At 36.4% G+C, this 22,469-nt stretch overlaps 1 protein-coding gene across 2 annotated transcripts in view; it reads left to right on the forward strand.

The window, feature by feature from the left end:
* Positions 1-3,232: 3,232 nt before the first annotated feature.
* Positions 3,233-22,469, forward strand: part of Syt1 (synaptotagmin I) — a 532,145-nt gene continuing 512,908 nt past the window's right edge. Inside the window, exon 1 of one of the 2 annotated variants that reach the window (XM_005374359.2) lies at positions 3,233-3,644. The gene's annotated coding sequence lies outside the window, so the exon portion shown is untranslated. The remainder of the gene's footprint in view (positions 3,645-22,469) is intronic. The other variant, XM_005374356.2, reaches the window with a different exon arrangement.

Consider the following 22,469-nt stretch of genomic DNA (forward strand, 5'->3'; position numbering starts at 1 on the left):
TTCTTTTCTTTTCTTTTCTTTTTGAGACAGGGTCTTGCTATGTAATGCAGGCTGGCCTTGAACTTAGTTATGTAGCACAGGCTGGCCTCGAACTCATGGTGATCCTCCTGCCTCACTCTCAAATGCTGGGATTACCAGCATGCGCCACCACACCCAGGTTTCATAACCCTTTAATCAAATAGGATAGATTAGTCTTTCCACCAACACGCGGAATTTTCTTGAAAGGGCTTTCGTGAAAGCATCCTTACTATAGTCCACAGAAAACCTTGGCTAAGTTTGCACTTAATGAATTTCTGGTTTCTAAAGTCCCTAATTCCCACTCTTGCCATAGACACACTTTTCTCCTCAGTGCCCCAATCCAATTTAGTTTCTATTCTGATCCTGCAGCCTAAAATAGATGGCAGAGGAAGCATTAAAGTGGTAAATAGAGGAATTCAGTGAAAAAGGAATAAAGAAAATGGTAACAAGGAGATCCTCTCAGAACAAGATTGCAAAGAAAAAAAATAATAAGATTGAGCAGAGAGAATGCAGCAGTTGTTTTTAAAAGTAGGAAATAGTTTTGAAAAAACAGATTAAAACATACTATGCAACCAGGGGATAATTTAAGGCTCTGTAGCAAAAGACACAGGGACCCGTAGATACAAGTACCAGAAAAAATGGGCTAGTGGAGTAAAATGAGAGGACAGTTGCCTTGATATTTCTCTTAGTGAAAAGGCAAAGAGATGATACAAACTCTGCAAAAGAAAAGCATGTGGTGTCAAGCCGGAAGCACCAGACAAAGTCTAGTGAATTCCCCAAAATTGAGGAGAACATGAGAGTAAGTGGGAAAAAAATTCTTTTTCAGTTCTGCAAAAACCGATGTCAATAGCCAGTGTATAGAGTCTTCTTGATATTTATAAACAAAGATGTTAGTAATCGTAAAACTAAGCATGCTACCCAAGTAAAGACCATTGCTTATTTTAGCCCAGCAGTTGCTCTCAAGGAACACTGAGATCCCAACATCTGACCCCATTCATATTGTCTGGAATTTTGGTCACTGCAAGAGATTCTCAGGTACGACGTGAGGTGGACAGAAAAATAAAGTGTCTAAAAATGTTGATGCTAGAAATAATCTAAAATAGCGATTCCAAAGTCTCTGTTCAAAGTATTCTTTTCATCCATATGTTCTAAATTATTGTATTTGTTTATACACGCAACTATTGGTGTACATGGAAGACATGCAGTTCTTAATAATTGGAATCTAGAAAGCAACGCAGGTATATGCTTAGAATAAAGACCACTATTAGGTGGATGTTGTAACAACCATGTCAAGCAAAGAAGTTTATTGTGTAAGAAATTAAGGAGATACTCTATTCTGTTTTTTTTCAACTCTTCATCCTCTTTCCTCTCCCCTTCTTCACCAAATGTTTGAAATCAGTTTCATAATAGCTTCTTGTCTCTTTCCAAAGTGAAACTATTTGAAAACGTGGTTTGGGGAATTTTTAGAAAATAAAATATGTATATTTACATAAAGTGACAACTTGGGGACCATCCTTTTAATAATTCCACCTCTAATGTTAAGTTACCTGTAATGCCATTTGAGCCAAAACCACAAGTCTTTGTCTCTCAGGAGGATAAGTGTATATCAAGGTAGTCTTTTCCCCTGTGTTAAAAATGAGCATCTTAATCTTAAACATTACATAAATATGAGAAATTTAATTAAAAACTTGAAGAAATGTGTTACTGTTAATTGAATTCTTGCTGCATTTACCTTTGCACACCAGTGTTAATAAAACTCCAGTTCATAGTGGATGACTTCGGGGAGTTGTGATAGCTATTTATTTCCTTACCTGAGATGCCAGGATAACCTTCTCAGCAAAAATAAAGAGCCTAATTAAGAAACTTCTAATGTGTAGCTACTGATCAAGTTTAGGCAAATTGCTAGCTTGTCTAAGTAAAACAAATAAGGGTTCAAAGGCCCCTAAACAAGGTCAAGTGAGAGAAGTGAGTGAGAAAGGGAGTACTTGGCTGCATTTTCATATTTTTTCACCTGTGGAGCGGATAATGCACTCGCTCCTCCCGGAGCCCGGTGCGCTCCGGCCGCCTGGCCGCCTGGCCCTCCCTCCCCCACCTGCCAAACCGCCCTCTCACTATCTGGGTATTAACAAGCTATAAATTGCCCAAGCGCTTAGAGACAATCAGGTCACCTCCGCTCTCACAAGGGAAAAGCTTCTTACTTCCCAGCAGAACGGCTGAGCAGGGAAGAGAGGAAGGAGGGGGGGAACCTAGGCTTTATTCATCACCGCGCTGGCAAGGGGTGGAGAGAGATGGGGGAGGGGGCGAGCACACACGCGCGCACACACACGCACACACGCGAGCACCAAGAACAAGCGCCCCCAGCGCTGCCGCACTTGACCCAGGTCTGCAAACTTATTGGTCGCCGCAGTGGAAACTCCCAGCGACTCTCCCCGCCCGGCAGCTGCTGCTGGGTGGAGTCGCGCTCTTCCGCCCCACCTAAGGCGCGCAGCATCCCCTGCAGCTCTGGTCCCCGCACCCTTCCCGCGAAGTCCCCAGGCACCCAGCAGGGCTCCGAGGAGCCTAAACCCGCTTCCAACCCCTCACCCCGGCGGAACAATATCCCCAGCCTCCCACAGCCCCGGGGGCCACCTGCGCGTGGCTCTGTTTGAGCACACTTGTTCAGAACCGTTTCCGAGCCTCACCCTGAACTGCTTTCCCAACTCTGCCGGGTCAAGTGGCCAATGACAAACTTCTGCCTCTCCCTTGCCCGCTCCCACCCTTTCCAAAATCCACAGCCCGGAAACCCACACACATCGAAACTCCTAGGGCGCTGTGGCAGTCTGGGCATGCTCAGTATCAGGGCAGGTTTTGATTGAAAGTACAAAAAAAAAAAAAAAAAAAGCTTTGTGTTGTGCCGTCTCCTTATCCTGTGCATAGATGGCTTGCTGAACAGGTCGTGGGCATCCCTGAGCCCACCCAGAGGGTTCTTGAGAAGCCCTTGAGAGTGTCTCCTTGGGATGCGTTCCCCTCTTAGTTGATCCCCTCCCCCAGCCCTCCTCAACCCCCCTTCTCGGGTCCCTCTCCGCTGTGGGCCTGGAGAGACCCTCGCAGAACTGGGATGGGCGCTGTTGGCTGAGCGGATCCACCTATTATGAGTGCTCTCGGATTGGCTCCCCGGCGCAGCGTACCCGGGTGGAACCAATCAGGCAGCCGAGGCTGGGAGGTGATGGGCGGCCGCCTCCTTACTGGAGGGATTCCGGGAGAAGCTGCAGTGTGGGGATGCTCTAGACCGAGTCCTGCCCCCAGTGTCTTTCCACCTCCTCCTGCAGCCACGGCAGCAGCGAGCAGCACCAGCAACTTAAGGCTGCACCCGGGGCAAGCCCCCAGGGTGGTGCTTAGCTAAGAGGGGGGCCCCAGTGCCCCGAAGGGGTGTGTGTAGGGTTGGGGCGCCAGCTGTAACCAGCTGGTGGTCCTGGAAAACCTCCCACACACCCACACCCACACACCCCTTTTTGTGTTGCAGGCTGCCCCTCTCAAGCGGAGGCAGCGAGAGTAGCGAGAGCTTCGCGCAGGTCCCCGCGGAGAGAGAGAGAGAGAGAGAGCTCAGAGAACCGAAAGCCGGCACCACCTCCTGGTCCTCCGTCCAGGTAAGGCAGGGGACTATGGCAGGGCCACCTCGGCGGTGCCTGAGCGCTGGAATCTGTTACAAAGATTTTCTTCTCGCTGCACTTGGATTTTGGTGGTGGGAGACCTAGGGAGGGATCCCGGGTGGCCTATTGTGAGAAACAGGAGGACCACATGTGCATCGCTTGGAGAAGCACTTTGCACAGCGCTGGTGATTCAGGCTGGAGTTGATACTGGGCATCCCCCATCTTCTCCTTCCGCATTCTTTCTCTTGTTATCTCTCCTCAGTCCTCCACCCCAGTTAATCTCTCTCTCTCTCTCTCTCTCTCTCTCTCTCTCTCTCTCTCTCTCTCTGTTAATCTCTCTGTCTCTGTTTCTCTCTCACTGTTTCTCTGTTTCTCCCTCTCCCTCTCTCTCTCTCTCTCTCTCTCTCTCCCTCTCTCCCTGTGTCTCTCTGCCTCTCTCCTTTCTCTCTCTTCCTCCTCCTCTAAGCTCGAACAGGGTTTCTTCCCTAGAGAGGATTGCTTTTCTTAGAGGGAAGAGGATAATGAAGATACCTTTGGCGAGGTGGGGGCGGGGGGTGCGCAAAATAAACTACAAGCCCTGTGAAAATTTGAGTACAGAAAACAAACTGAATAAAGAATTACACTGAAGAAGGGAGTAGACCAGCCAGCCAGCTCCGGCTGTCAGAGAGAGAAGCATCAAGTTTAACTTGATCTCCTCCTTGAAAGAGGCTCTGTCTCTCACTTGATCGGTTCAAATGGAACAAAAATAAACCGGCAGTACATCCCACTTTCAACTGCTAAATTGCTGTTGCTTTTAAGTGCCAACCATCTGACTTTTCCTGTTTCCATCCGTCCTGTCGGGCTGATATTGTGGTATTCCACACCAGTGTTAATATCTGAACTCTGAGAGTACTTGAGTTAAAAAACAAAAAGCAGAACAAAAACAGATTACGGCTTTGTTGAGGTTGTTTGACAGGGGTTTTATACGGGGGAAAGCAAAAATATGTGAAGTTTGAAAAGATTTATAAGTGACACCAGCATGATCAGGAGCCTTGGAATTCTACTTTGAGAGAGCTGATCTAGTTGGCTTTGTGTGTACGTTGCTATTTACTTCTCAGATATTAACCCTTTGGTGAAATAAAGCAATGTTATCTTTTGTACTAAAGCTGTATTTGTGTATGAATTTTCATTTTCCTTTACCTTTGTCCTATCTGCTTGAATTTTATTGCACAGATATCAAACTCATGCTTTGGCTCATTTTCCTTGAATATGAGAATACTTAAAGGATATGAGATGATGTTTATGCAATCTGAACATTCCCTTTAGAAGACACATGGAGAGGCTCAGATGGCCACAAATCTTGTACTGGGACGAAGTTTGCAAAGTAATGGTAGAAAGATACCCTCACATTTCAAAGATGTGGAAAGGGAAAGCATTTTCCTTCTCTTCTCCTCTTGTTAAGAGAGAAAAAAAAAAAAGATATCAAAACAGCACCATGGCCCTGGCTGCCTGCATAATAGGTCAAGTAAACAGAACTTATTGGACAGAGCCTTGACAACAGTTTCAACAGCCTTTAATTCCATCTTCTTTGATATTATGCATCAATGATAGCTAAGGGATTACTCTCAGATGGGTAAAGGTAAAGAAAACTGTCTAGTAAGATGTACTGGGAAAGCAGTCCAAGTGGGTCCTGCAAAAGCACAGAAAAAGAAGTAGGCAGATGTTAGCATCTAGGTAAATCCTTTCCTTTGATTTATCAGGGGAATATCAAGTCTTACTTTTTTTTCACAAGATGTCTACTTGAGAAAAGAAAAAAAGGTCTTTTTTCTTAACTCTGCCCCATCTTCCACACTAGTGGATACAGTGTAGAAAGTATTTCTTTCACCACATACATGATCTTTAACGTGTAAGTTTATACACAAACTTAGAGAGGAGCTGGTTTCATGGGTTATCCGTGTAATGTGCACTATTTTGGAAACCATTTTCCACTTGAGACAATTATCTTTCCTCTTAAACAGAATCATCTCACAACATGCACGCAGCAAGAGTACATGTTCGCATGCACACACACACACACACACACACACACACACACGGGCATGCACACACACACATGCATGATACATGCTTTCTTTCTAGGGCTTTGACATTTCAACGACTTTTTAAAAAATTTAGTGTCTCTGTTGAAAACTAACTCTAATTTTTAGAGGTGCCACCTTTTGGGCACAAGGACAAAAAGGGCAATCACTTAATTACTTCATGTGTATGTACAACTGAATTAACAAGTTTAGACATGAAAGGACATGCAAAATGAAGCCAGCAGCTTTCCATGTGAGTGAAATAAGGTTTTGTTTGCTTGTTTCTCTACTATCTTAGGAAAATGTGAAAGTTTGGCACGGTTTGTGATATTTATTTTCATCGGTCTTTGCAAATGTTAATTGTAACAATAACATATATAAAAGATGCATTTTTGTACATAGTTTTTCACATACTTCTGAAAAATTAAGCTTTTATATTTTGAAAGTCAGAACTAATTCCAGTACCCAGTGAATACATTGAGGCGAGATGCATTGCAGGAACGATACATTTTAGGACATTTTACCATGCCTTCCCACAATATTGTTTAGTATCATGATTGCATATAATGTTCATGTTTTTCTCCCTTTAAAATGATGTTCTAGTAAATCTTACTAATGTTTCAAGGTAAACCTGATAATTATATTTTATGACATTTTTTATCAGGACAACTATATAGGGGAAATCCTAAAATACTTATTTCACAAAAATACAACATGACAAAGATTTATTACTGAGTAGTTTTGAAACTCATTTCCTAATGGAGGATACTAGTTTATCAGGACAAATCATCAGATAGTTCTAATCAATAAATAGGAAAATGCAAAACATGATATTTATAAGATTTGCATATTATATCTGATGCTAACTACCAATAGAACTAGAAGATACTAATTTGCCTAAACTATATTTGTAAAATGACTTTTAATATTAACAAATAAAATGCAGAATGTACCAGAAACCTGAACGTTAACTTGAACTTATAACTAGCCTTCCATGTATTATAAACCTTGAACTTATAATACATGGAAGTAATATTAATTCATCACTTTTGAGATGAGCATATTAAATCAATTTAAAATAAATTTCCAAAATAGTCAATTAATCTTTAAAAATTCATACTTGGCACAGATAATTATATGAACCTGAAATACTTATAGCTGTTGTGATTTGTAGTTTATGCAAAAGCCAGCAAGAGTTATCATTAGTCTCAGACAAGAAAATAATATTTATTTTCATAGTGATAATAGTTATATGACTTTGAGGGTAGAAAAAAACAAAGATAAAACAATTTGATTAGTTAACATAGAATTTTGGTACAATATTTTAAAAAACAGACTAAAATTGGACTTTCTGCCATGATATAATGTAATTATGAATGTTGCAAGCATTTTGCTAAATGATAATGGTTTTTAATTAAATATTTGATCTACTTGTGATTTTTTAGAAAGTTTTAAGTGATTTATTTGTTTTTAATGTATCTGAACTAAAAGTTTAATGTATAAAAGATACTTTCTGGCTGGATTTATTTTCATAAAAATTGGTCAAAGCTATTTAAATAGGGATGAAATATATATGGCAGTCTAAAAATTAATCTCAATTTGGATTTAAGGGTAGATGTACATATATAAGTATACTCTTGTATTTGTTTTTATATTCTAAAATTATATGATATTTTTAAATAGGATAAGATACTAACAGGATACACTCTGCTGAAACTAGGGGGGTATTCCTGAGAAAAGGACCAATTAAGGAATGATAGTAATGCTTGGTGATGCTTTCAATGGCTCTTTGGTTAAAGGGTTAATAATACCCAGAGGCTAATAATAACTCTTAATGGGGGCCTAGACTACTGCCTATACAGACACCTGTGGTTTTGAGAAGTGATTTTTACATGTATCATTTTTTGAAACTATCCATACAAAACGATGCATCTCCAGGTACAGCTAACAAAAAAAAAGCACAATCATAATTTTATATGATTTGGATACAATGAGTGATAAAGTTCTATCTTTCCAATGCTTTTAATTGATAGTTCTTGCAATATTTGCATTAAGGTACACTTAATTTTTATATAAATGGACAACATGATTAGTACTTTTTTTGAGTTAGAGGGACATAGATTGATATCTTTACATTGGGTCCTTCCAGGAATGATCAATATTTTCAGTAATGTTGAAAGTTGATTCAGACCTCTTCAGTGTGTCCATTTTCTTAACAGGAAATTTAATCCTTCCAAGTCAAACAACGATTTTTTCTTCCAATTTTCATGGGTTCCTGAGGGCCTATTTTTATATTGACTATATGATAAATTATCATACAAGAATATGCTAGTGTCTTTGTACTTGTATCTATATTATATTACAAGTTTATGTTATCTATTATAAACAGGATTGTCATCTTTTTGTAGCTATATGAATAAAACTGTAGCCTTTGCTTTATTAAAAATAAAAACAATTTAAAATAATGAAATCATTGTTGTTATAGAAATAGCAAGCAGCAGAAATATTATTTTTCTAGTTTTCAACAGCCTTTAAAGTCCTGTTGTAAGGAAACCTCTTTCTCCAATGATATCAAATTTTCATTAATTTAAAAACAATATCTAAGAGAATTCTGAAAGAAATTACAACCCTTTGTGGAGATAAAACAGCACAATTACGGTAGTATTAGACATGAACTTTCTGTCACGTCTTTGAGAAGTACAAAGCAAATATTTTAATTTTTATTTCTCAAATAATTCTATTTGTCTCATTTCCATAATTTTTTGTGTATCTCAGCCTCCTGTTCTAATTCTTTAGGAGTATTTTAATTTCACTTGGAGTTAGTTTTCTCTTTGCAGACATACTCAGTGCTTGAAAGCAAGGTTGCTGCACTGATTTCCGTAATTCTCTAAAATGTATATGAGATAAGGTTAAAGTACGTCTTTCTGACTGTTGTTATTATAGAGAAACAAACCTATATGCTACACGCATAAGTGAGTGAATCCACCGCAGAGTCCAGAGCTGAATGTGGCGTTGGGAAGTACGGTCTGGTGGGAGGAGGTGGAGCTCCCTTCTGTTGTTCTTTGGCTGCCACAGTTTGAACAGCTTTCCTCTCTGTGCGTGCCCTTCCAGCAGGGCCATTTCCACTTTGGAGCCAATTGATCATGAGCTAACAAAGCAAAATATACTGGTCATTTCTGTACATGTTCCATATATTTTATGGTTACTGTATTATGTACATAGGAAAGCATTTTAATAAAAAGAATCTGTGAAAAATCATTAAGCAGATGAAGACAATAAATGTCTTCTATTTCTTAGCTGTTTCTGCAAAATTAGAGGTGGAAAATTTCCATGTAGAATGAGAAATGGACTGTAAGCTAACTCTTTTTCTTTTTCTCTTCTTTTTGTACTGGGGAGCAAACCTAAGGCCTCGTGCATGCTAACTAAGCATGTGCTTTCCTACAGAGCTGTACTCCCAGCACCCATGCTTGCGTAAGACTCTGCTGGAGCTATTTTTTAAAGATACAATTTACTAAATTTTATGACGGTCCTGTGAAACATTTCCTCACATATACCAACAGGAAGTACAAATACCATGCACAAAACATTTAGCTAAGTGCCTCAGTCAAGAATTAATTTCCGATTAGAATATCCAGTGAACCAAATCCAGGTATGGTACTGAATCTTAGTTTTACTTTGTCTCAATGAACATGTTGCTTCATGAAGTATAACTTAATTAACAATTCTAAAATGCATAGAGTTCTAAAATGACTACAGTGACTATATTTGTCAAAGGGCCTTACATAAGGGAAAGTAGTTATGTGTTGTTCCTTGGGATCAAGGCTTTCTTTTCTTTTTTAGGTAATCCACTTATTAGTCAATGATAAAATGTGTACATGCACTCAAATACAACTGAAGAATTTTCAGTGTAAAATATCCTTGCCCGGTAACTGTTGAAGTGAGAAGTACTGTCTCTTCACCTTCCTCACCCTCCCTTTCCACACCATCATTTTAGTAATGTGGAAACAGAAAAGAAAGCAGCTAAGTCAGCCGCAGTCTTCTGGTGTGACACCACACCGAGCTCTGGACTCAGCAGTGGATTCACCTACTTAGCATCCCCACGATCCAATTACCTTCCAAAAACCCAACCTCTGAACACATCAGCTTTTAGGGGGACATTTTAGAACTCAACCATAACAGGTTTGCTAGTTAAAAGTACTCATTCTATTTTCATTGACATGGAAAACTAAAAAGCACTTGGAAGTACACAGGCAAAATATACACAGCTGTTCCAAACTCACATCAACACATTTAATATGTGAGGTGGCGTGTTATATAAGTTTTAGGGCTACTGGCAGAATAGGATTCCTTCCATATACATATCTTACATGTTATCCAAGCAAAAGGTGAAGCTGTCAAACTGTGAGTCAGTATAGTATTTTTTACTTAACATCAGAGGATAAAGACAGAACAATTGTAAAAATGACTTCCAAATCGTATTTCCAAAATCCATCTGTGTCTTGTGATAAAGACCCTCAAACATAAACATGCTTCATCCTATGATCACACAGATAATGCAGAATTATTCTTTTCTGTAGGATCTTAGACACTATTTTGAAACATGATATTTAAGGTTGCTTTTAGGATGCATTCATATATAAATGTATTTTCATATTTCATTTGTGCTTATTGCTTTTATAAAATATTGGATTTCATTGGGATATTTTCATACCTGCATTTAGGATGGACTGTTCATAAAGTATTTTAGGCATAATTGTATGTGAGAGTTACAGCATACATAAACAACAATGTACTATCACAGCAGCAGTCAGTTCTTAATTACTAAAATATCAACTTGTAATTATTTGTCTCACTGAAAAGGAGAAAGACCCAACTGAGTATGCTTTCCCCTCATAGTGTGCTAGTCTTCTCTAATCTACATAATACAAAGAGTGGATAAATTTTTGTTTATCATCTATGAAATATGAAATACGAAAACGTCCCAACTGCTTTTTTTTGAGGAAAACAATCTAGAAATGCTATTTGAACACATGACAACAGGATTTGAAGCCAGGCCAAGTGGGATACCAGGTTATCAAGGCATAGCGGGGCTACTCTAGTAATGATGCTTTGAGTTAAGGAGACTAAGAAGAAAAATTGATACATGTTTTTCAGGAGAAAGACAAGGTAGTAAAGCACAGAAATCTGTTTCTGACTTGGAGTGGCTGCCAGATCCTAGTTTACAAGACTGGCTTTCTGCCTAATCCCTAGCATTTTCATCAGATTTGAAGAATGACTGAAGCAAAGTATTGGGCCTTGGAACATATTTCTAGAGCATCAGGACCTCTTCTATAAATAGAATAAGCTCACTATCTCATTTTTTGACAAATATTCAGAATATAAGGTCACAAGTTTTATATTTAATACTACATAAACAGGATCACTGTATGTCTGAAAGTGCTTGGGTTTCAACTGTCTGTGTACAGGAAATTATTGTGTTAAAAGCTTAGTTAACAAAATGACATTACAAGTAAGTTGCCTATTTTTAGTGATTTTATTAAATTATAATGTTAAATGTTAAAAGCCAACCAATCACCTTGAGCTACATCTCAGCCTAATCATTTTAAAAACTGACATTATAAAAGAAACCAAACATACCCTTAAACCAAAGCTGCCCTGCTTTTAAATAGTTTAAAGAAATAAAAAGTACTTGCTACTCAAGATTCCAATGATGTTGTTTTCAGAGGTCATAGACATTTTCTGAACAATTCCTAGACAATGTTAAAATAAATAGTGGTGGAGGACATGAGCCTACTCCTTCAGGAAAATGTAGAGGAGATAGGTTCTGTTATGCCTCTGAGAATCTATTTCATCATTGATATATTGATCGCATAGCAATAATTTTATTTCTCTTAACTTCTGGACGTTTAAACCTGTACTTGTGCACTAAAGCATTTTACTGACCTCACTGCTTGAATAAAAGGGATTTGTTCAGCTCTCAGTCTGAGAATAACACAGCAACCCCGTTGCATTCTTTTCCTTAGATTTTCTTGTTTTCTCAGCCCTTCCTTTCTACAGTCCCTTTCTGCTTTCCTTTTTGGCATTTTAACTTTACTTCTTTCACTGCTTTACTTTTAAAATCATATCTTTATGAATTACCTTTCTGTGCATTCACCAAATGGAAGCTGGGTAGTCTTGACCTCGTAGTCATCTCTACCAGCTGCATTTAGTGTTTTGTCAACAAGTAAGAAATTTAATTCCCAATTTGTGTACATTTTAGATTAGCTTCACAAAGCATATGTATAGATAAATAAAACTGAAGCCTTTGAATTTGTTGATGCAATTTGTGCTTTTAATTAGAATATGCTATCATTTGAGTGAGTTTAAGATCTGGCACAGAGAGGCTTATTGTTGATAATTTCCAGAGCAAAACTGATTGGGGGAGACACAATGATCATACCTTAAATCCAAAATGTTAGATTGTAGTATTTAGAACTCTGTATTTTTTTATTTGCTTCTGCAATGGTTATGAGTTACTCTTTTCATGATAAGTGTATAGCAGTGTTGTTACCCTTTTCATTTATGTTGCCCAGTTTGACTGTGAGAATGGATTCTACAGGTACAGTGATGAAAAGTCGATTGTTAAGTTAGCTGTCTGCAATTACGTTCTTAAAAAAAACCTTTTAAATTATTTTGCTTATTGAATCATGCTGCCTGAGCATTTAATAAAGAAAACAGTATGTTTTGTAGTTATCTCCAAATATAAGAATTAATAGTTTGTTCTTGGCTAACAAAAACACAAGTCTATCATCATCACTTAGAATCAGTCTTTATTGACCTCTTTGAAAAGATAAGGGAAATTTAATACGTTGTCACTTCAGTGACTCAAAGTTTGAAATAAACTGTTTGTTTTTTAAAAATTATTCCAGAGAAACTTTCCAATCTGCAAGTGAAGGCACTAAGCTTGAGTTACTAACTCAGTTAGCCTTTAGTCATTGCTTTATCTCTCTGATGTTAGAAGAGTCATTTCATTTTTTTTTCTTATTTCTACACTAATTAGTTCTAAGCTAGCATTCAGAGTGCAAAGAAATATGACTGGAATAATAAGTGTTGCAGCTTTGCTACTAGATTTTCAGTCTCATCTTTTATCACCCTCTTCATTGGTACTCACAAGCACAATTTCTCAGATTTCCTACTGTTATTAGAAGTTGTTCATTGCATTGTTACATTTCTGTTTCTATTCCATCACAGACCAGTTAAACATTTTACTCAAAAGAGTGTATAATCTCTAAGTATGACTCACCTGTAATGTGAAGTCCATCAGTTAGCAATCTGTGTTAAGAATCTAACACATTGCAATGTGAATTAATTTTTTTGTTTGTTTGTTTTTCTTCCGGTACCGGGAATCAAACTCACGACCTGGAGCTTGCCAGACAGGTGCTGTGCTGCTGAGCTAAATCCCCAGCCCCTGCAATGAGAATCAATATCACTGTCATTGTAGTTGATCTGATATAAGGAAATAGGACTTTTAATTAGGATGTATGCAAGATTATTTGAAGCACAGGATAGACATTAACAAGAACTGTTGGACATAGACAGGCTATTTAAAATCTCACTTCCTTTCATCAGCACTTCGTATTTTTGATTCTTCATGCCATTAACCCTACCAATGACCCTATGAGATATCTGCTAAATTATCCATAATTTTTAATATTAACGTGATGGGTAAAGAATATTCAAGTAACTTATGTAGGTTTATAGTACATAATAGGATGTGGAATCAAACTAAAGCCATCTATTTACAAAGACAATACTCAACTAAAATCAATCACTTTATCATTAGTAACATAAAAGTCAAATGAGGAAAATAGATGGTGGCCCAAAAGATGAATAAAAGAGACTAAAGAGGGACAGGCTGATTTATCCACTTCATTGTTTGGGGCAATAGAATCATCATGGTAATAAGATAGAGACATGGAACTTGGATTAGGGTTGACCGAGAACGATAAATTTGAGTAAGCTCTTTCACCACTAAAGGTGTTGTTCCTTCAAAAATACAAATATTATAAAATCTGATATTGTCTGCCACTCTGTTAATACATGATGATTTGACTTCTACCCCTTTCCTTTTTAATTCCAAGAACTCTTTCACATATTAAAATATTACATGACTCAAAGTGGCTTAAGCAGAAAAAAGTATTTCGAAGCTCAGGTGACCAGAAAGTCCAGGAATAGTCTGGCTACAGTCATACCTGCAAAAGAGAAATCAAGTCCTTCACTCAGGCCCTTTCTTTACAGTAGAAAGAATATTCCTAGAGAGGATAGTCTTATACCAGAAATCTTCATATAGAAATACAGTAATTTCTTTTTTCCCCCAAATTTATAGATACACTTGATTGGAACAACCTGGGACATTTGCCTCCATCCCACCACTGAAAAGGCTCTTGAAATAGAGTGTTTATCTAAACCTGAGTCTTGTGTCATCCTGGGTTTATGAGCTGGACATAGCATCTGTCTTACATGGAAAAGAGTTTTACTACAAGAGAGTAGATGGTGAGATAAAGGTAGGCTAAAGCAACAAATGTTAGGTCATAGGATTCAGGCAGTAAATCACCAAAGAGGGTGATGGTTGGCGTCAGTACTAATAGAGATTGCTCAGGGATCACTGTTATTCCTGACCCCAACCCCTGAGTTGATACTCCAGGGCAGATCCATGGAGTCCCAGCAAGGGTGCATGGTGTTTGAGAATACGAAAAGGCATGGTACTTAGAAAATCGAAGCTATCGCCATTGTCAACAGATGTGAATGCATTCAGTACTCTAAAAACTACTATAATTATAGAAATATGAGAAGGTTATATACCAGAGCCTAAGTATAATCTGTGGTTGAGTCTTTGCTTCACTTTTTTATGCAGTAGCCAGATATTTATAGGACTTAAACATATTTAGAGTGATCAGCTCAGTGGAGCTAAAAGCAACAAACTAAAGATATGTGCAGGGCCAACTGCATATAAAAGAGAATTTTTAATATTTGTTAGCTTTCTGAGGGAGAGAGCTATTCAAGGATGTTACCATGTTTTATTCATACTTACCTTTACTCCTCATATAAGCTACAGGCTAAACACAACCCCTTTGTACAAAATAATATGTATATTTTCTTTGTAATATCCAGAATTGCAAACAAAATATTGGATAATAGTGTATTTCATCAGTAAGAGCAATTATGTGTCGGCCACTGCTTAAAAGCTGAGGATACAGAGGTAAATACAGCAAGCAAGTTCTCTGCTTTTAGGGAGCTTACGTCTAGAAGACAAGCAATTAACAACAACACAAAACACAACCACAATCGTGTCACACAGAGCGGTGAACACCACAAAATCGTAAAACGGTAACAAACACCACAGAGCAACAGTAAAAAGTGTGAGCAACCAAAATTATAGAACTTGAAAAGTGAGAGAAACAGGAACCTGAGCTCCCAGAGAATCATACTGATACTAAGACACTGGTTTCATGAGTTAAACTCTGCCTTAATATTTTTATTGAAAGTATTCTATGACTATCACTAAAGAAATTTTCAAGCAGAATAATCACATAAAACTTGGGCATATTCTCTACATATGCTATTTTGTTTCTGTGTAGTATTTTTCTAGTCTGTTCTCATATGCTCAGGGTTTTAAATAGTCACAACTATAGAATATATGTTATTTCTATCCTGATTTCTAAGTCCATCCTTCCATAAGTGTATATTTTTCTTATCTATTTTCATCTTTAGGAGAGAAACTACTTTTCTCTTAGCATGGACTTTCATATCTTTTTTAACATATCTTTTCTTAATAATTTGTCCCTTCTTCAGAAGGAATTGAAGACATGGCTTAACCTCAATTTTATTATTTCTATAAATTTAAGTAAAAACCTTGGCTTTTAATCATGGTAATGACTTTTTTCAGTGTAATTTCCTTTTGAGTATATTTTTATTATATTCCACAAAACTCTAATTTAGATTTGGAAACAAAAGTAAACAAACACTGAGAATATAATAAAACAAATCATTTTGTGTTGATTATAATTTAGACAACACAGGTCTTGGAGCATCAACCGGAAATTATTTTTCCTCCATCTGGTTTCATATCCTGATTTCAAGAACTTGATAACCCAAGTCTACCTAGGTCACTCCATGATAGTAAACCAAGTTCTTGCAAAGGCATGTTACTTGATCTGAAACCATGATACCACTCAATCTACGGTAGCAGTAATGAAGTAATAATTAAAGTGTCAATCTTAAACGGCTTTTTGTCTTTTCCCTGAAGACTCCATAAATATATTAATAATGTTTTTAAAATAGAGCATTCTTTGATAAAATGTTCTGGCTCATAAGTGAGATGCTATCCATGTTCCTTATCTGTGGAGCCAGGATTCCTTCTTATCCTAAATATTTTGTTATCACACATACATTATATATATATTTTTAGTAAACCTGATCTCTCCATTATGAAGTTTTCAGAGCTGTACAATGATGTTTTTAATCACATCTGAATATACAGTCCCTGTTGGAGAGTAAAAATAAATATTTTATAGAAAATATACTAAATAAAGGAATCCACTAGCTTGACATTTGCTAAAATGTTTGACTTACCTCTGAATTTAGTGTACAAACATGCATATAAAAATGTGAACAAAAGTTCTATGAAATATTACTGGTTATGCATTCCAATGCTTCACTCTTCAATTCTGTGTGTGTTTGTGCATACATCTCAAAATAAAATTAAAATAAAATGTTCTGGTCAGGACAAATGAAATTTTTATTATAACCTACTAGCAGGTACTAATCTGTAGTTTTAAAAGAAATTACTCACCAATTTTCAAAAATTATAAGGCATTTACCATGCCATTATATACAGGTACCATGTAATAGATATTTATGATCTTGCAGTGACTTATTTTTAATATATTATTATTCCATAAGTGTGTGAAATTCAATGAACTTCCCCTTCCAAAATTATAATGTTCTTGCTATAGTCACATATTGATGACTTTGAGTGAATTTGCACTGGCACCAGTACAATTATTGGTCTCCATCTACAGAGCCATGCTGGTCTGCCATCTTCTGAGGATTTCAACTAATAGCTAATGAGCTTTTTATTGAAACTAGGTCAGTATAATGTGCTCCCTTTTTTAATTACCAAATACTTTCTTGTAGAGGAAGATACACAAATATATTTCTTTCTTTTTCTTTACAGTAGAGATTGGAGGACTAGTCTCTGGAACAAATGAAGACTGATCTAAGTATTTACAATTTTGTGTCCAAATTGAAACACTAATAAAAATGCCTAACATGATGTCAAAAGTGCTTAACCTGACCTTTTCTGCCTGGCCCATCACATCATCTATGACCCTGAAATACTTCTCTCCTGTCTCTTCTCCATAAATAATTCTCTTCCCCTACCACATTTACTTTATGTAATTCCCATCATGTATAATTCAGTTTGATCTTCTGATCTTCAAAGAAATTTTCCGTAACCCATTTCCTTTGTTCGAAGCTTATACTTGGACATTTCTAGCATTACACTTGTCCCTTTTTTTGGATTATCGTTTATGTGACCATTGCCTGTTGGCTGGGAGCTCAGGAGATCTAGATAATGTCTCTTATTCTTCCGTATATTCCCACTCAACTGGAGAGTACTTAGCGCCTAATGGACACTATCAAATCTTGTTAAACAGGAACATTCAGTATTCTTAATGATGTGGAGTGGGGCTTTAAAAATAAACACAGAATCAGACAATTTCTAACTATGTTTGCAAGGTGAACTTGATTCTACCATTAATCATTTATGCTTTATAAGAAAGGGTGCTTCATGCAGTCTAGGACTTCAGAAAAAAACAAGTTGCCTTAACTTGGTAATTTGCCTTCAAAGAAAGAGAAGAGGAAGTGAAAGCAGAACAGGAAAAGAAAACACTTAGGAAAGGGGAGGAGAATAAAGAACTGCAACTCACTCAGGGAAGCTTATCCTAAGGCTCATTTTTTGCAAGAAAAAAATTTAAGGTATCTCTTTTCTGCTAACCTTGATTCATTCTTCAAGCATCAACTTAAGTGAAAAAGGCTGTTTCCGATCTTGTAGTGGAAATTCTATCTCACTATATTTTCTATAGTAGCCTATACTTTAAAATACTTGCACTTTGTGTGGTGACACATGCCTGTAACACCAGCATTCTGGGAGGGTGAGATCACAAGTTCAAATCCAGTCCCAGATAACTTAGCGAGACCTTGTCTCCAACAAACAAATGAATATATTTTTTAAAGTCTAGGGATGTAGCTCAGTGTGAAGGCCCTGAGTTCAATCCTTAGTACTGTTAAATAAATATTTGCACAACTTGTAATTACATATTTATTCTTTAGATTATCTGTTAAACCACTTAGAACATAAATTGCCAGTTCTCAGGGACCATGCCTCCTCATGGTAGCATTTGTAAAGCTCATCACAGCTCACACATGTTAGATATTGATAAAATGTTTGTGGAATGAATGGTGATGTAGATAGAAGCATGGGGTGGTCTGTATTTTAAATAGATATTTTCTATATCCCTCAATCTTTAAGGAAAGGTGAGTTTTTCTATAGTGTAGAGAAAAAGGGAAGGACTGTTGCAGTTTGGCATGTTCAAGGAAGGATTGGCAGGCATGGCTAAACAGAGTTGATCTTAATACTGTGATTGGATCCAATCTAAATAGAAGTTTAACAGTGCTATGGATATTGCCACTATTGATAAACACTCAAACAGTGGCTTCAGGTATCCAATATGGATCTTTAAAAATGATTTTTATTAAGTATATTGGAAAGTAATTATTTGTTCCATGTTATGGGACTATGAACATTTCTCTTTTCAAAATTTCTCCAGGACTTCCTGTCAAGGACTGACACATTTTCTGTGCTAGGGGGCTTTGAACAATCATTGAAAGTCTGTAGTGAAAATTTCTCATTTTTTTGGAAAAAAAGTAGAATTTAAGGTGATGATGTTAAATATCTCATAGACGAGTGTACTGATGAAATTAAATTTAGATGAAGAAAATTTAAAGTGAGATATACAAAAATGCTTTAAATATATGGTGTTAAAATATTTAACTTAGGATTTTTTTCCAGTTATTTTGATTATGTGTTTTCTCAAAACCACAGCATCACAGATTTATTTTTCTTGTTTGTCTCTTTTCTTTATAATGGGAACAGTCTGTGAGCTTACATCCTCTGGGTGTGAAAACACATTTTCCAAAAATGTCTGAAAAATGCAATGAAAAACAAGGCTCGTGGCTAAAGAAAAAACAATGAGTTTGTCAGGCTCCTATTATTACAAAAGTATCTTTGATTATGCGATTTCCACTTGTGAATAACTGTCAAAAATCCCTGACATTATATATTTCTATATTTTTATTCAAAAATAATCCTTTAGGTCTGAAAATTACAGCAATAAAGAGTTAATGTTTATCGCCACAACACCAAAACTCAGATTGAATTTAAATGTTCCAAAAGTACAAGAACCATTACTACATTGTTTCCAATGATATCCCCAGGGTCCACCAAGCAGTGCATGGCACTTAATAAATAAGCACTTGAAAATATTCTGTGGCTATTACTGAGTGTCATCCTTTGTTGTTTTTTGTTACTTTTAATTGCTTTTAGACTTTTTAGGTATCACCTTGAATAAAGTGCTCATACTAGAATAAACTGGGGCAGGGATGAAAACTAGGAAAAAAGTTTGCCCTTTCTAGGATGATATGTGAAACAAAAGGGCTTCATATGTTCTCTATGGGTTTTCTCTAAGTAAAGTGTGGTGCTTGTAAATGCTACCACAAGATTTTAATTAAAAGTGGACTTAAACGTTGCTCACACAAGGAAGAATTTTATTTTGTTTTTAGCAAACATTACAAGCTTTTCTAGTCATCTTGCCAGCAAGTTTACTGTCCCAGGACAAATAGATAAAAGTTGGGCTAACTTTGAGGGAATAATAGGGAAAAAAAAACAAACCTCTTTTTTTTTTTTTCCTATGGATTGAAAGACTTACTAATGTACTCTCAAACATCAGAGAAAGAGAAGCACTAAGGGTTCATGAATATAAAGTGAGTGCAATTGGTTTTAAAGGCTATCCTTCCAAAATGCCTTGGCTGATATCCCTTTCCAAGAAAATTATATTTAGGAAAATGCTTTTGCTGTTCACCTTTTTACATTGAATTTCATTTTAAATGAAATCATATCAATATCACCATTTCAAATAACACCCAGGCTACTCAAGGCTGATTTTGAAAGTCTTAAGATATTGCTGCAATAGTTTAAAATCAGCTAACACCTAAATGTTACTTATTACAGTCAAAGACATAGCAACAAATTTAGAATGAAAGCATGTTTATAATCCTTATAATGAATTGTGTTTCTGTAGTACAAACTCCTGATATATTTGATACGCAATAAGTGTTGCATAATATAAAGTGAGCATTCATCCAGTTATTCTAGAATATTTTAAAAATCCTTTTCCAGGCAGAATGTATTATAGTTAAAAAGCTAAGAAAGTTGCACAAAACACTTTCAGAGAAAATTATAAGTCAGTGACACAGTGCATTTCTTGCTACAGTAAAGAAAAGGGATACTTAAGACTCGTGGTAGATAAGCAGGTACAAGGTATTTGATGTTAAGTCATTCAACAAATTTTCATGATCTCTGTATACTATACAGTCACATAATCTGGAAGCCTGTGTTAAGTATGAGGTAGAATACTACTTGACATATGAAGGTCTAAGACTGGCTTTCCTTGCAATTGAGATAATAGTCTCCTACGATATGTACACTTTATATACTTCCATAGTACATTTATTTCTATATATCATTTCTTTTTCCTATTAGAACATGGGGTCCTCAAGCATAAAGAGAATATACTGATCACCTTTACATCCCAACCAATTGATAATCAATACCTATTTATTTCTTTATTGAAATCATGCTAAAACATGATTTCATTATCTAGCCCTGCTTTAGGAGAAATATAAAACTAATATTTGTTTAAGAAAGTTGGTAAGATTTCTCAATGTGATTGGTTTATTGAAGGCAGGCTTAACTTTCAAGATGGAAATCTCTGAGAGTAACTGAATTTTATTTCTAAGAAGAGTTTCTCAGGTTTTGCACACAAAATCTCAGGGGAACATAGTACCTCGAATGAAATCCTTTCTTTTCTCCTAAATCCCATATTCTTTCCTCTCCTTGGACAAATATTTTCCATCCTAGTTCTCCCAAAGTGCTTGGTTAAGTTTGTTAAACCAATTAGCACATTGTTTAAATACTTTTAGTTTATCCAGTGACTACTTGTATTGAATTGCTGCTTTGTCCATGGATGTTTAAACATTAATTCAGGATTTCTTATACTGGAGTCCATGTTTCCCAAGGGTTTCAGAATATTTTCCCTGAAATTATATTCAAAATCTAGTGTATTTGTTTGCATACACATGTTTTAAGTGGGAAAAACTCATTGTTTTCATACCATTTTCAACCACGGCAAAGATTCACCAATTATATTGGGGAAAATGTAAATGATAGCACATTCTTGTAGCTGAGGATCTTGCAAGATAAGTTGTAGATGACAGGATGAAAATAAGGATGATCTGGAAAATAATATGTGAAAAGAAGATGCATTTAGTAATACTTAAGGAGAAGAAGGGTCAAAGCCTGGTCTGAATTTCAATATAACTTATGAAAGCTCTATGGGACCTCTACACTGTAGAGAAAAGAGCATGGTAAAGTCGTGGAATTAGTCTTGAGTAGAGTGTTTGACAATATAATGAAGAGCCTATGTCCTGAGTGATACTGGTTTACAGAGAAACAAAAGTTATTGAGTAAAAAGGCTGTTAATAATTTCATGGTTCAGGTTGCCGGGGATATAGCTCAGTGGCATAAGCACCTGCCTGGCAAGCACAAGGTCCTGAGTTTGATTACTGGTACCAAAAAAAGTAGTAATAATTTCATGGTTTAAAATACTGAATAATAAAAGAATACTTTTTAAATTATATTTAAGTTAACTCTTCTCCCCTAGGCTAAAAGATTTTGACTTTGAGAATTTTAAATATTTTTTCAAGAATGTTTTGTAAACTCACTAATAGCCACCATCATCATAACGTATAATTAAGAAAAACGCCATAGTCCCGCTACTAGGGACACAGCAGTTTTTGAATGGTAAATTATATTATAGCAGTTGAATTGTTGGACACTAAATATTTCCTTTATATTTCAATTTCTTAACTATACCAAGTGCATTTTCTCTTCGTGTTTTTCTTTTATCTAAGTGGAAGAGGAACTGTGTAATTTCATGGCTAAAATACCAGATATAGTCATCTAAATATTTCAGTAGGATCTGAAAAATAATATATCTTAGTCTAGTCCTCTTTAACCTACTTTGTCCTTCTACTCACATGACTTATCATTTCTTTCTCTTCTTTTCCAAACTTCATAATTTCTATCAGTTGCAATAACATTCATTATGCAACTCACTCATCTTTCCCAAAATCGATCCTCTCCTTCCCAAGTCCTTTCTTGACCTTCACTTCCTACCATCTTCCTCTTTCTCACATCCTGGTCTACCAGCATTCCATTACCACTGATCTATCTAAAACCACACACTCTTTCTTTTCTACCATGTTAAATACCGTCCTGTCTTCAAGGCTTGGCTAAAAATAACCATCTGCTGGAATGTTTCTGTAGAGCTACGCAATAACAGTCAATTTTCTAGCATAAATCCTTCTGTGTTTTAAGTATAGAGCT

This window comes from Chinchilla lanigera, unplaced genomic scaffold, assembly GCF_000276665.1.
Source record: "Chinchilla lanigera isolate Chin_1 unplaced genomic scaffold, ChiLan1.0 scaffold00004, whole genome shotgun sequence".
In the NCBI taxonomy this organism is placed as follows: domain Eukaryota; kingdom Metazoa; phylum Chordata; class Mammalia; order Rodentia; family Chinchillidae; genus Chinchilla; species Chinchilla lanigera.